This window comes from Impatiens glandulifera, chromosome 6 (assembly GCF_907164915.1).
Source record: "Impatiens glandulifera chromosome 6, dImpGla2.1, whole genome shotgun sequence".
NCBI classification, from domain to species: domain Eukaryota; kingdom Viridiplantae; phylum Streptophyta; class Magnoliopsida; order Ericales; family Balsaminaceae; genus Impatiens; species Impatiens glandulifera.
Genome location: NC_061867.1, coordinates 41,612,151 through 41,625,362, shown reverse-complemented (window position 1 = coordinate 41,625,362; position 13,212 = coordinate 41,612,151).

Here is a 13,212-nt window from a genome sequence, read left to right as displayed (position 1 = left end):
ATCATTTTCTCTAATATTACCTTCATTTCAGACATCTAAGTTTTAAGTTAATCATCATTTGGGCTTGAGAATTCAGTCATCATAGAAGGTTTTTTTTGATAAATCTCCCTGTCTTGGGATCCCTTGCACGAGTCATTTAAGCGAAAGATTAAAACAACGAGAAACAAAATAAAACGCGGCTAAGGGCAGAATCAATCTAAAAGAGATGAAAATCTATTTCTTAATTTTAAACCTAATGTAGTCAAAAAAGAAATCAATCAAAATGTAAGGGAAGAAATTCAATGGAAACCCAACATAGTCCAATGGTATGAAGTTGTATGCTCAAGAAATACCATTGAGAATAACCAAAACAAAGACATACATATCATGTATAACAACATGAGATAGATAACCTGTATATTTTGATTGAGGATAACCAAAACAGGGACATACATATCATGGATGATAACGTAAGATAAATAACATGTATATTTTGACTGAGGATAATCATAGCAGATGCATGCATATATGGATAATAATGTAAGATAGATAGCATGTATATTTTGATTGAGGATAATCAAAACATAAACATGTATCAAGTGCTCATCTCAAAACGAAACATAAATTAAAACAAAAAATAAAAAGAAATCAGGGACTGCATTTACCTAACTAACTCTCTAGCCTAGGCCTAATCAGGTTATAAACTATTAGTTCATATCCCTAGGTTAACACTTAGTCATGTAAGAGCATCTACACGGGATCGGTATTCAATTTTGTCTCCGGGTGCTCCTACTTCATTCTCGAACACCTTTCTATTTTGTTTTGATCCGTTTCTTTTCCAATTGGTCATCACTTAGAGGTGATGTACCTCGACATATAATTTTAATAGAATGTAAAAGAGAAAGTCCCGAGTTTTGCCCTTTTCCTTCGTACAGTCTTTTCAAATACATAAGCGAGTTGGATTTAATTATCCCACATAACACATAAACAAGATACATACTCAAAGTTCATATCTAAGGATCATGTTATGTACCCTACTAATTAGATTTTTTTTAAAAACAATATAAATGTTCATAGTTTTAAATAGTAACCAACCGTTAGTTTCGAGGTAAGCATCAAAGATCTCTAATAGAGTCACAAGTTTTCTGTACGCTCCTGAAATGGTTATTTTCAGGAACCGGCAAAAAAAATTAAATCATTGGCTAAACGCCTTCTGGTTTCGAGAAAGGAAGACCCTTCTTTTAAAAGGGTTCCGGTTTTGGAAAACCGTTAATACTACAATGTTAAGTACATTTGCTCTGCCCTTAAGAGTCGTCGAATACCATAATTAACTATCTCCATGCCTTACCTCCCACTCGAGTCCCGGAGCAGGGATGAGGGGTTTGGATAGTAAGCATAGCCCGGATTTTCTCGAAAACGTTATGAAATTAAAATTTTCTGATTTTGTATTATTAAATCCCTTAGCTTACCTACCTCTTGAATCTCGTAAAAATTAGTGAGAACACCACCCTTTCAATGGCAGTCTCACTCGAATATGATATGAGGAACCGTATTATGATTCAATGGTACAAAACATAGTTGGCTCAATTAAGAGTCGCCACCTAATTTACTTATTAAAGAAATTAGGAAAGAAAATAAAGAGATTCGTTTTGAAATGTTCGGTGCTTTGGTGATGTGCTAGAAATGACCTTGGCGATATGTCCAGCACACCCATCCTAAAAGACGGTCTCTCCTACGTAACAGTTGGCCAGTTTGAAACTATGAAAGATTACATTTAATTGTTTTGAAAAGTTTAATTATCTAATCAATCTTGGGAGAAGTTATAGTTTGTGAGAATCAAATATCTCATCCAGGGAACCATGATTTAGGATATCCTGTCAAATTCTAAATAATAGATAGATGACAAATAAAAATAAAGTGAAATTATACATTGGAGATATAATTTATAAGAATGGAGAAATCCAAATAATTCCTAAAACAGATAAAGAGTGATAATTCAGATATAATCAATGAATCAAAGGATGATATCAGATGGAAATGAGCAAGATCGGAGGCTATGGATTCATGGTGATACTAGTTAGAAGAAGGAACCAATCCGTGACTTCAATTTACACTAGACATAGGATATTTTTGACAGAGAAAACCTAATAAAAAAATATAATTTTTGGAAAAATTGGATGTTCTTCATTTTTCGCCAGTTTGCAAGATGAGAATCAAATGAAGATATTTTCGTGAATTCTTCACCAAATCTAGTGATTCCAAGTTCTATGGAACCACATTGAACTTATCTTTAACTCTACGCAGGTCCGTGATACTGAATTCCAACGGAGGAAGAGCCACGCTGATCAAACAGTAACATACCGAAAGAAGAACTCAGAAACTTGATTTCGGAGTTTCTGACTCCTTGATTTAGGTTTGACACTTCCAACAATATCCAACTAAGACCTAAATTTTTTCTAAACCACAAACTATCATCAAGGCTCATTAAAAATCATCTTAGCCATTTCTAGAACCCTAGTTTCAAAGGATTAAGCAAAGTTTTTTATGAAATTCTCTAAATTCAAACACTGATCTGTAAATCCAATGCTAATTTATTATTTATACATGTAACGTTTTGCCTTTAGTATAGGAATTAATAATTTCAGTTATTTCACATTTATTCAGTTATGCTTATTAAGTTAGGTGTTTTACGTTTTATTTCTTTTCTGACTTTAGATAGCTGCAATTCTTTTTCAATAGTTATAATCTGTTTTATCTTTATCTTTTGACAATTAGAAATCTCTCTTCATCTGTTTAATTTCCACACTTCATTGTTCATCATTTTCTTGCATTCCGCACAACAATTGGTATCAGAGCGGGTTAGATCCGATCAGATTATCACTTTTGTTTTCTGGCGAGAGAATGTCTTCAATGAATCTGAAAATCGAAAAATTCACAGGGCGAAACAGTTTTGGTCTATGGCAGATCAAAATGCGAGCCTTGCTTAAACAACAAGGCGTCTGGGCACCATTGTCGAAGGAAAAGGCGAAGATAGTTGCAGGTCCTGCAAAGGAGTCTTCCTCTGGTAAAATCACTGCTGAGCTTGAGGTCTTGGAAGAGAAGGCGCACTCAACAATTTTACTCTGTCTGGCTGATGAAGTGATTACTGAGGTATCAGATGAAGATACCGCAATCGGTCTGTGGTCGAAGTTAGAGGCTTTGTACATGACAAAGTCACTGACTAACAAGTTGTTATTGAAACAACGTCTGTTCAGTCTTCGTATGCTTGAAGGTAAGTCTCTTCGTGAACATCTTGATAAGTTAAACACTATATTACTTGAATTGAGAAATATAGATGTTAAGATCGAAGATGAAGATGCTGCATTAATTCTGTTGGTATCTTTACCCAACTCGTTTGAAAATTTTGTTCAATCGTTCGTTGTGGGTAAAGACTCTGTAACTCTAGAGGAAGTTCGGTCAGCACTTCATACTAGAGAACTGCGTCATAAGGCGAGCGGTGAAATTGTAGACAATCAAGCATCTGGGTTGATTGTCAGCACAGTCAACTACAAAGGGTCTGGAAAGAAGAAGGATCAGAAATACAAAGCTAAGGGCCCTAATGCTAAAGACATCTGCAATTATTGTAAAGAACCTGGTCACTGGAAGAATAATTGTCCTAAGAAAAGGGGCAAATATTCTACGGCTGCGATAGCACATAAAGACAGAGACACCGACTCGGAGGAGGACATTGCCCTTGTAGCTAACGCTTCTCTACACCCTATTGATACGTGGGTGTTGGATTCAGAGTGTTCATATCATATGAGTCCGAACAAAGAATGGTTCGATACCTATGAAGATTATGATGGTGGAAACGTTGTCATGGGAAATGATGCCATATGTAAAACGGTGGGTATTGGGACTATCAAAATTCTGACTGATGATGGTAAGATACGGACCCTAACTGGCGTTCGGCATGTTCCTCAACTGAAGAAGAACTTAATATCTTTAGGCATTTTAGATGCTAAAGGTTTCAAGTTTAGCGGTGAAGAAGGAACCTTGTGCATTAGTAAAGGTTCAAAAATAATACTGAAAGGTATTAAACAGAATACCTTGTATATACTACAAGGTAAGACGCTGACAGGTTCCGCTGCGGTCGCATCCAAATCTGTGAATCGGCACCCTGATGTAACCAAGTTGTGGCATATGCGACTTGGACATATGGGGGAGAGGGGGATGCAAATTCTGTCCAAACGAGATCTTCTATCTGGCCACAAGGTTACCAACCTTGAGTTGTGTGAACACTGCATTTTCGGGAAAAAACATCGCCGCAAGTTCAGTAAGGGAGTTCACAAAACTAAGGGCACACTGGATTATATCCACTCTGATTGCTGGGGTCCTGCTCAAGTTGAAGGTATAGGAGGTTATAGCTATTTTGTAACATTCATAGATGATTACTCAAGGATGACCTGGTTGTATCTTCTGAGACATAAGAGCGAGGTATTTAAGACCTTCAAACATTGGAAGGCACTGGTGGAGAATCAAACTGGAAAGAAGGTTAAGAGGCTGCGAACAGATAATGGGCTTGAATTCTGTTCATCTGAGTTTAATGAGTTCTGCAGGGATATGGGGATTGCAAGACATCACACTGTCCGAGGTACACCACAGCAGAATGGTGTAGCAGAAAGGGTGAATCAAACATTGTTAGAGAGAGTTAGAAGCATGCTCTCTAATGCGGGATTGACTAGAAAGTACTGGAGCGAGGCTGTCTTAACAGCTTGCTATCTGATAAATCGTGCACCACACACTGGGATTGATTGCAGAATCCCTTACGAGGTATGGTCTGGTAATGTCGTTGATTATTCTCATTTGAAAGTCTTTGGGTGCACATCTTACTATCATGTTAATGAAGGAAAGTTGGAATCAAGGGCAAAACAGGGTATTTTCATGGGCTATGGAGATGGAGTCAAGGGATATAGAATCTGGTCATCTTCTGAAGGTAGAGTAATCCTCAGCAGGGATGTCACCTTTAATGAGAAGTTTATACTTAACTCCTCTATCAAGCCATCACTTTCTGGAGAAAATATTAATACCGAGAAACAGGTGGAGCTTGAGGTGGCTCCAGTTTAAGGGACAACTGACATGACACACGATACTGATAAGCCATCTGAGGAAGTTTATCAATTTGGAGCACCTGAAAGTCAATCTGACATTGCAACACGACCTAGAAGGCAAATTAAAGCTCCTGACAGGTTAATTCATTCAATCGAGGGAAGAAAAATCTCAACTGGTCCTGGAAGTAGGACAATCAGTCCCTCTATAAATGATACTGAAGAAATGGTAAGTTATGCACTTCAGGTAGCTGAAGATGTCATACATAACGAGCCATCTTCTTACAATGAAGCTGTTAATGGTGCTGATTCTGCGCAATGGATTGCTGCCATGTGTGAGGAGATGGAATCACTTCACAAGAATAATACATGGGAGCTGGTTACTTTACCTAAGGGAAGAAGAGTCATTGGGTGTAAATGGATTTTCAAAAGGAAAGATGGAACCTCTAGTGCTGAAGGGACCAGATATAAAGCACGATTAGTTGCAAAGGGATTCAGTCAAAAGGAAGGCGTAGACTACAATGAGATATTCTCACCTGTAGTACGACACACTTCTATCAGGGTACTACTAGCTATAGTAGCACATCAGAATCTGGAACTCGAGCAATTAGACGTGAAGACGGCTTTCTTACATGGTGAGATTGAAGAGGATATACTGGTGAGTCAGCCTGAAGGATTTCTTGTTCCTGGTAAGGAAACACATGTTTGTAGTCTGAAGAAGTCTTTGTATGGACTTAAACAGTCTCCTCGACAGTGGTATAAGCGGTTTGACAATTTCATGATTGAACATGGTTACAATAGGAGTGCATATGATTGTTGTGTCTATCACAACAAAGTCAGTGATGGTTCTTTGATTTATTTACTCCTGTATGTAGACGACATGTTAATCGCAGCCAAGAAGATGTCGGAGATTCAAAAGCTGAAAGACCTTCTTAGTTCTGAGTTTGATATGAAAGATCTAGGTGGAGCACGAAAAATTTTGGGCATGGAAATAGTAAGAGATCGAGTTCAAAAGAAGCTATTTCTTTCACAGAAGAGTTATATTTTGAAAATGTTGTCTCGTTTTGGGATGAGTACAGCAAAGGCTCTCAATACTCCTGCTGCTGTTACTGATCATTTGTCTGCATTCGCACCCCAGTCTGAAGCTGAGAAGTTATACATGTCTAATGTACCGTATGCTAGTGCGGTGGGTAGTTTAATGTATGCCATGGTATGCACTAGACCTGATATTGCGTATTCAGTTAGTGTTGTTAGCAGGTTTATGTCTCGACCTGGTAAGGAACACTGGCAAGCGGTAAAGCGAATATTTCGCTATCTGAGAGGCACATCCGATGTTGGTCTTATTTATGGGAGTAATAACCAGTGTCTCGTAACTGGTTATTCTGACTCAGATTATGCTGCAGATATCGATGGTAGAAGATCAATGACTGGTTATGTTTACACCCTTGGTGACTCTGTGGTTAGTTGGAAGGCAACATTACAGTCGACGGTGACGTTGTCCACTACCGAGGCTGAGTATATGGCGCTAACTGAAGCAGCCAAGGAAGGTATATGGTTGAAAGGATTAATCAGTGACCTTGGTATCCATCATGATCAGGCAATTGTTTTTTGTGATAGCTTAAGTGCTATTTGTTTGGCCAAAGATCAAGTGCATCATGATAGAACCAAGCATATTGATGTTCGTTATCATTTTCTTCGTACTGAGAGGAGAATCAAAGTGAAGAAGATCAGCACACATCACAATCCTGCTGACATGTTCACGAAGCCGGTCCCACTTAGCAAATTCACTCATTGTTTGGATTTGCTAAATGTTGACAGTTGGAAGTAGCCTGATAAGGCTTTTCTTGTTGGGTGATACTAAGGCAAGGTGGAGATTTGTAACGTTTTGCCTTTAGTATAGGAATTAATAATTTCAGTTATTTCACATTTATTCAGTTATGCTTATTAAGTTAGGTGTTTTACGTTTTATTTCTTTTCTGACTTTAGATAGCTGCAATTCTTTTTCAATAGTTATAATCTGTTTTATCTTTATCTTTTGACAATTAGAAATCTCTCTTCATCTGTTTAATTTCCACACTTCATTGTTCATCATTTTCTTGCATTCCGCACAACAATACATATTAGGAGTTATAGGCAATCACAATTCATGACAGGAAGCCATAACCAAACGAAATCAGATTTTCAGTTTTTTAAGTAAATATTTAGGGGATTTTGCTTTAAGTTATCTCAGACGCTCTAGTTTGTTGCATTAGTTCATACATCATCTATAGGTTTGATTTGAGTAACAACATCTGACAATCAGGTAGAAGATCATCGATCATCACTGAAAATGCAGAAAATGCATGTTCAACCTCAAAACCTAGTTTAGAGTTTAAGTTAAAGTATGAATTCAATTTGGATAGTTAACTTATAGTATAATCAAGTTTTACAAGTGGAGATCGAAGCTCAAAGTAAAAAAAGGAAGATTCGAAGATTTTTTTGCAAAATTCTTGAAGGAGATGACCGGAAAATGTCCTAGTCTACTTTGTGCTCTCAGCCCTTCTCCAAATGATCGGAAATTCTCTCTAAAAATCTCCCCAAAGAATCTCATTTTGAAGAAAATGTCGCTGGCTTTTTATCCCTACAGAATTTTCATGTCGGGACGTGTCGTTTGTTTTTATTTTTCTTCTTTTAGCAGCCGAAGAGTTTTTTTGGAAGAAATGCAAAAATTCAATATTATACTAAATATTCACAATTTTTTGGCTTGGATGACACAAAGGGTCTAAAATTTTCAAAGGCTCGTTTGTTTGAAAAGTTGCCTCTAGTTATTTTTTATGATATTATTAATATGATATATAAGTATTTTATTTATTTAATATTTGGGGGGGTAAAAAGTCGATGTCTACAAGAGTCGTCACTTTAGTTTATTTCACAAAGATATTAAAGGAAATAAAATTAGAGTATTCACAAATTAAAGGTCCGGAGTTTGGTTACGTATTAGGAAAGGACTGTAACGTTATGTCCTACACGCCAATTCTAAAAGATAGTCTCTACTCGAATGTAATTGGGTAGTTGTTTGTGAAGGTTCGTTACACGTTGTATTTTGAGTACAAAATTCTTTTGTTTGTGTATATCTTAATATTGCGTCTAATCTAAGGGATTAACCATATTAAATGCTTAAAGATGACTCTAAACTTCAATTAGATTTATACAAAGGTTAATATTAAACTATTTAGAATTCTCTAAGTGTTTATTATCATATCTTGAGTCTAATTGGAGGAATAACCATATTCTTAGTTCAAAGATGACTTTAAACTCTCGTTAGGTTTTCCATAGACAAAAGACAATATAATGAAACTTTGATTGCTCATCGGGCACATGTAAACATAATATGAATTCGCTCATTTATATATTGCTTAAGAGCTTGCTTGTTGAGTTCAAACTGTGAATCCTTATAGGAAAGGAGTTCATGAGTATAGAAGGACGTGGTTTAAGAATTTGAATGGGAATTGGAGCCCCGTTTATGATACAATCAAAATCAATAATTTTTTCAAAAGTGTCGAATTTTTTTGAAAGTCATTGTGCATGTCGGCCATATATTTAGGAGCACTCAACATTCGAGTTTGGAATTTTCAGAGTTATAGAACTCTTGATATGACACTATTAAAATGATTGTTTTTCCAAAATACTTCGAAAATTCTGAAAAAATCGTGGATATCAAAAATAATTTTTTGTACCTGTTGTAAATGTTTTGTAATTTTCTGAGTTGTAGAACTCAAGATATGAATGTTTCAAATTAGGCCATTTTTTAAATAGGACCTAAAAATTGTGGAAAATAATATTTTTGTAGAAAATAATATCTTTAACCATCCATGAATTTTTGAATTTGTTCTAAAATGATTAGAGGCTTCAATTGATGATATAAAGTTGTTTGGTGTGAAAATGGAACCAAAGGAATTTCAAAAATGTTGAAATTAGAACTTTATAGTCAAAATTGAACATATATAAAGTTGGAGGGTCGAATTGACATGAACAAGTAGTCTAAGGGTCGAAATAATTCGAAATTATTTAAAATAATCTGAAATTGTAAATTGGGGGTGAAAATTGCACGTTGAAAGAGTCCACGGGTCCAATTGCACATCGACATAAAGTTTATGGGCTAATTTAATTTTAAATTAAAGTTCCTAGGCGATTTTAAGAGAATTAGAACTCCAAGAGTCAAAGTTAACATGCCTCAGAAATTCAAGATTTCAGAAAGCTTAAAATCTAGAAAAGTTGTTTGATGAACTTTGTCTTCTTCTTCGCGTCTTTTTCCGTTTTCGCTAGTTCCCGGCGCCAGACCCTTGACTAGAGATTCGATGAGCTTCGTCTTCTCAGAGGTCTGCTCGGAATCGTCTTCCTCATCGTCTAGCATTCGGTGAACAACACAAGAATTCGATATTGATGAACATAAGGAGGCTATGTTTTCCGATCTATAATTCATTTTTCCAAAAGGAGTCTTGCCTCATCCTTCCATTGCTTTAGGCCGCGGAGTTCGTTTCCTCAAGTATTCTCCGATGTTAGGTGCATCCTCAATTGTGGTCAAGGTTCACTTGAATGAGAAGCAAAGGAATTGAAGAGGGATACTCCCGCGGAGCTAAAAATATCCTATAAATATGATTCACGTATGCGGTTCATCGTTTTCCGAGACATCTTCTCATGCATTTTATTGTCCATTTCATTGCGTCACTAAGCTTCAAAAATAGTTCTACATAAGCCCAAAGAAACTCTAAAACTTGTTCAAAGAAGCGTTCAACATTTCTTCTCTAGTGACTAATCTTTGAAGATTCCAGTGACGATTAATGTTTAAGTTTCGAGGCTAGTCATGACCTAGTCTCTTCCTAGACTAAAACTCAATCTATCATAGGACTCTAGCAACTAATTAAGATATCCAAGCAATTCAATAATTAAACAATCAACACACAATTTGATAAATTAAATAATTGAATTACATGAATTATGAATAGAACCAACGTTGATGTACAGAATCGACGAATGGAATATATTACACAATGTAGAACTTAGAGAAGCCTACTTGAAGAGCTGAAGAAGAAAGAACAAACGGAGAGGAGGAATTCGCCGAAGAAGTTGAAGTTCTCGTCGAAATCACCTTGCAATTGTTCTTGAATTGGTTCATTTTCTCTCAAGTGTGATCTCTCTTTAGGTTAACTAGTAAACTTTACAAATGGCTAACTATGCCTCAAATGAATGAGGTAAAGTTTTTAAATACCCTTAGGTAAGGAAATTTTTGGAATGTTGAAATTCAGGAACCAGTAACTCATTAAATGAGTTAGACCGACCTATTTATCCACTTAGTTGAGTCTTGGCTGAGTTCTAACTTGTAAGTAACCGGTCATGCTACACATTGAGCCTTAAATCAAGCCAAATGGTCAAGTGTAGGCCAAGTTAAACATTTTTAAAGTCAAACATTTTCTTGTCTTGGTTTTTAGTTGTCTTGTCCAAACCGAGACTTCAAATGACTATAAATTTTGATTAAGATCACCATTAAGGCTGAGCCAGGGTGCATTGGAGAGGTATTAAGGTTGGAAAATTTTTTGTTTTCTCAAGAAGTCTGAGATAGGTCGCACGTCCATGCAATTCGTGATGCCACATCATTGGTATTGAAATGAACAGTTTGGCGTACGGGCGACCTAGTGTGGACTATAGGACAAGCCGTGAGTGTTCCTTGCTATCAATAGAAATTCAACTCAAAGATTTTTCCAATGGTAGCTCACTTGAACTAAATGGTCAAATGAATCAAAATATATGAATTTTCAAAGTAACATCAAGCTTTAGTTCGCTCTATGATTGAAGTTGGTGCACTTGCATCATGTTTCGGGTTGCATAGGCCACCTTGACCGTCGAATGGAGACTCGGGACCGTTACCATTTAAACGAGTTGTGTCTTAGTTTTTTAATAGTATGTTGAAATCAAATTTTGAGGACTTCTGACTCAAGTTATGAATTTTTACTCGTAAGCATGTCCGGTTTGATCCTACTTTGGTATAATTATCTTACACCGCAGAATTAGGATTCAAACATTTCTTGTAGAGGACTCTTCAAGCTTTCCAAAACATCAAGGATCACCTAAATCCATTAAGTATAGAGATTTTGATGAATTTTTTAATTTGAAGATTCTCGTTGGTCTTCCTTCAACAAAACAATGTCAAAATGGGGGCATTTTGGGCTTTTTTCAAATAAGGCACGCTTGGCATCATCTGGTCATTTGAAAGAAACTTGGACACACGGGAGTTCCTTGTGTTGACGTTTGTTGACTTGGTCTTGACCTGGTCGGGTTGACTTAGTTTTGACTATATTATACTTAAATTTCATAATTTTTCGAATTGGTTAATCTGAACATATTAGATCTCCCAAATTCTGACTTATTATGAAAAATGGTGTTTGAATGTAAAAATAACCTTAAAAATAGGTGTTCAATACATTTTACCCAATAACAATATTATACTCAAAGTTCATGAGTTTCCAAACTAGTCAATCTGACGGTGTTGGATTATCTGAAGTTTAAATATCTTTGAAAGTTGACATTTAAACCACTTTTCAAGGGTAATTTTAAGATATTTCTGAAAAATATTTTTAATTTTTGTTATCACGGTCCAATAATCAAGTATGATCATCATACTAGGTCGGAAAATTTTATTTTAATTTTAGGTGTAAAAATGAAGTGTCTATATTGGTCCAATGAATGAAAGTGGTTAGAGTTGTTTTCACCTTAGGAAGATGTTACAGACCGCCTATAGTTAAGCTTGTTGCTGAAGAACAATGCCAGAATTGCGACATTGGAGAAAAAATGTTAAAGACAAAAGCATGCATGTGAATGCATGCACATAGAATTCCCACCAAGTGCCCTATCCACAGGTTGATCAAGACCAACCCGGGTTTGATTCGCCCTAGTTAACCCGATTCAGCTTGCTCCTCCCTACTATCGGCCTCCATGCATCACCACCCACGACGGTTTTCGGAGACCTCCGCTATTAAGACTCTAGAAAGTGACTCATGTGATACTTTGTTCCCGTATAATTCAAGAGGTGATCTCCTATGATACTTTGTCCTATTGCCGGGTCGACTATGTTTTCACATGTAAATCTCCGAATTCAGGTACCCTTACCCATTAGTAAATAGATTATAAATATCATCAAACAAACCACTAGGCCACCACAACCAAGCTCAAAAGTTACTCATAAGGTATCTATAGTTTATTGGTTTCACTCTTATAAGGAGTCTATATTTATTGTGCATTATTAATGTGGACATCAATATCTCCTAAGGATGGCAATGGGTACTTTACCCGTCAGATAATGAAGTACACATCCCTAAACCCGATATACATTTTACTATCCGACCCTGAACTCAATGAGTATCTCTACTACTATCTCTATCTCCTATTCGTCGGGTACCCGATCCACAATGGGTACCCTATTACCCGATTAAAAATTAATTATGAGATTATAAATATTTAAGAAAAAAATATAATTATAATAAATAATTTTAAAATTAGTAATATCGAAATATTAAAAATACAAATAAAAACATTATTTACTTACATATTTATTTAGTAAATCTTGAAAATGATAAACAACAAATTTTCCCAAACTACCCACATTTTCATTCTCATTCCCAAACTACCCACCTTCTCTCTCTACAATATTAATTAACCCATTAATTAACTCACTCTCTATCTTTAACCCACTAATTAACTCTCTCTCTCTAAACCCATTAATTAACTCCTCTCTCTCTTTCAACTATTAATTAATATCTCACTTTTAAACTATTAATTAATTCAATTAAAATATATTATATAAATATTAAAATAAAATAACACATGTTTTATTTTTATTTAAATCTATAAATATAATATATATAGTTCAAATTAAATACACTAAATTAAATAATTTAAATAGCTATTATAAATTAAAATAAAATAGAATACATTACATAAACGAAAACTTGAAATAAAATATATTACATAAACATTAAAATAAAATACATTACATCACAGTAAAATACATAACATAAACATTACAATAAAATAAAATACATAATAAATATTAATCGCGTTCAATATACAATAGAATGCATATTTTATCTTTATAATTCAATTTTATGATATC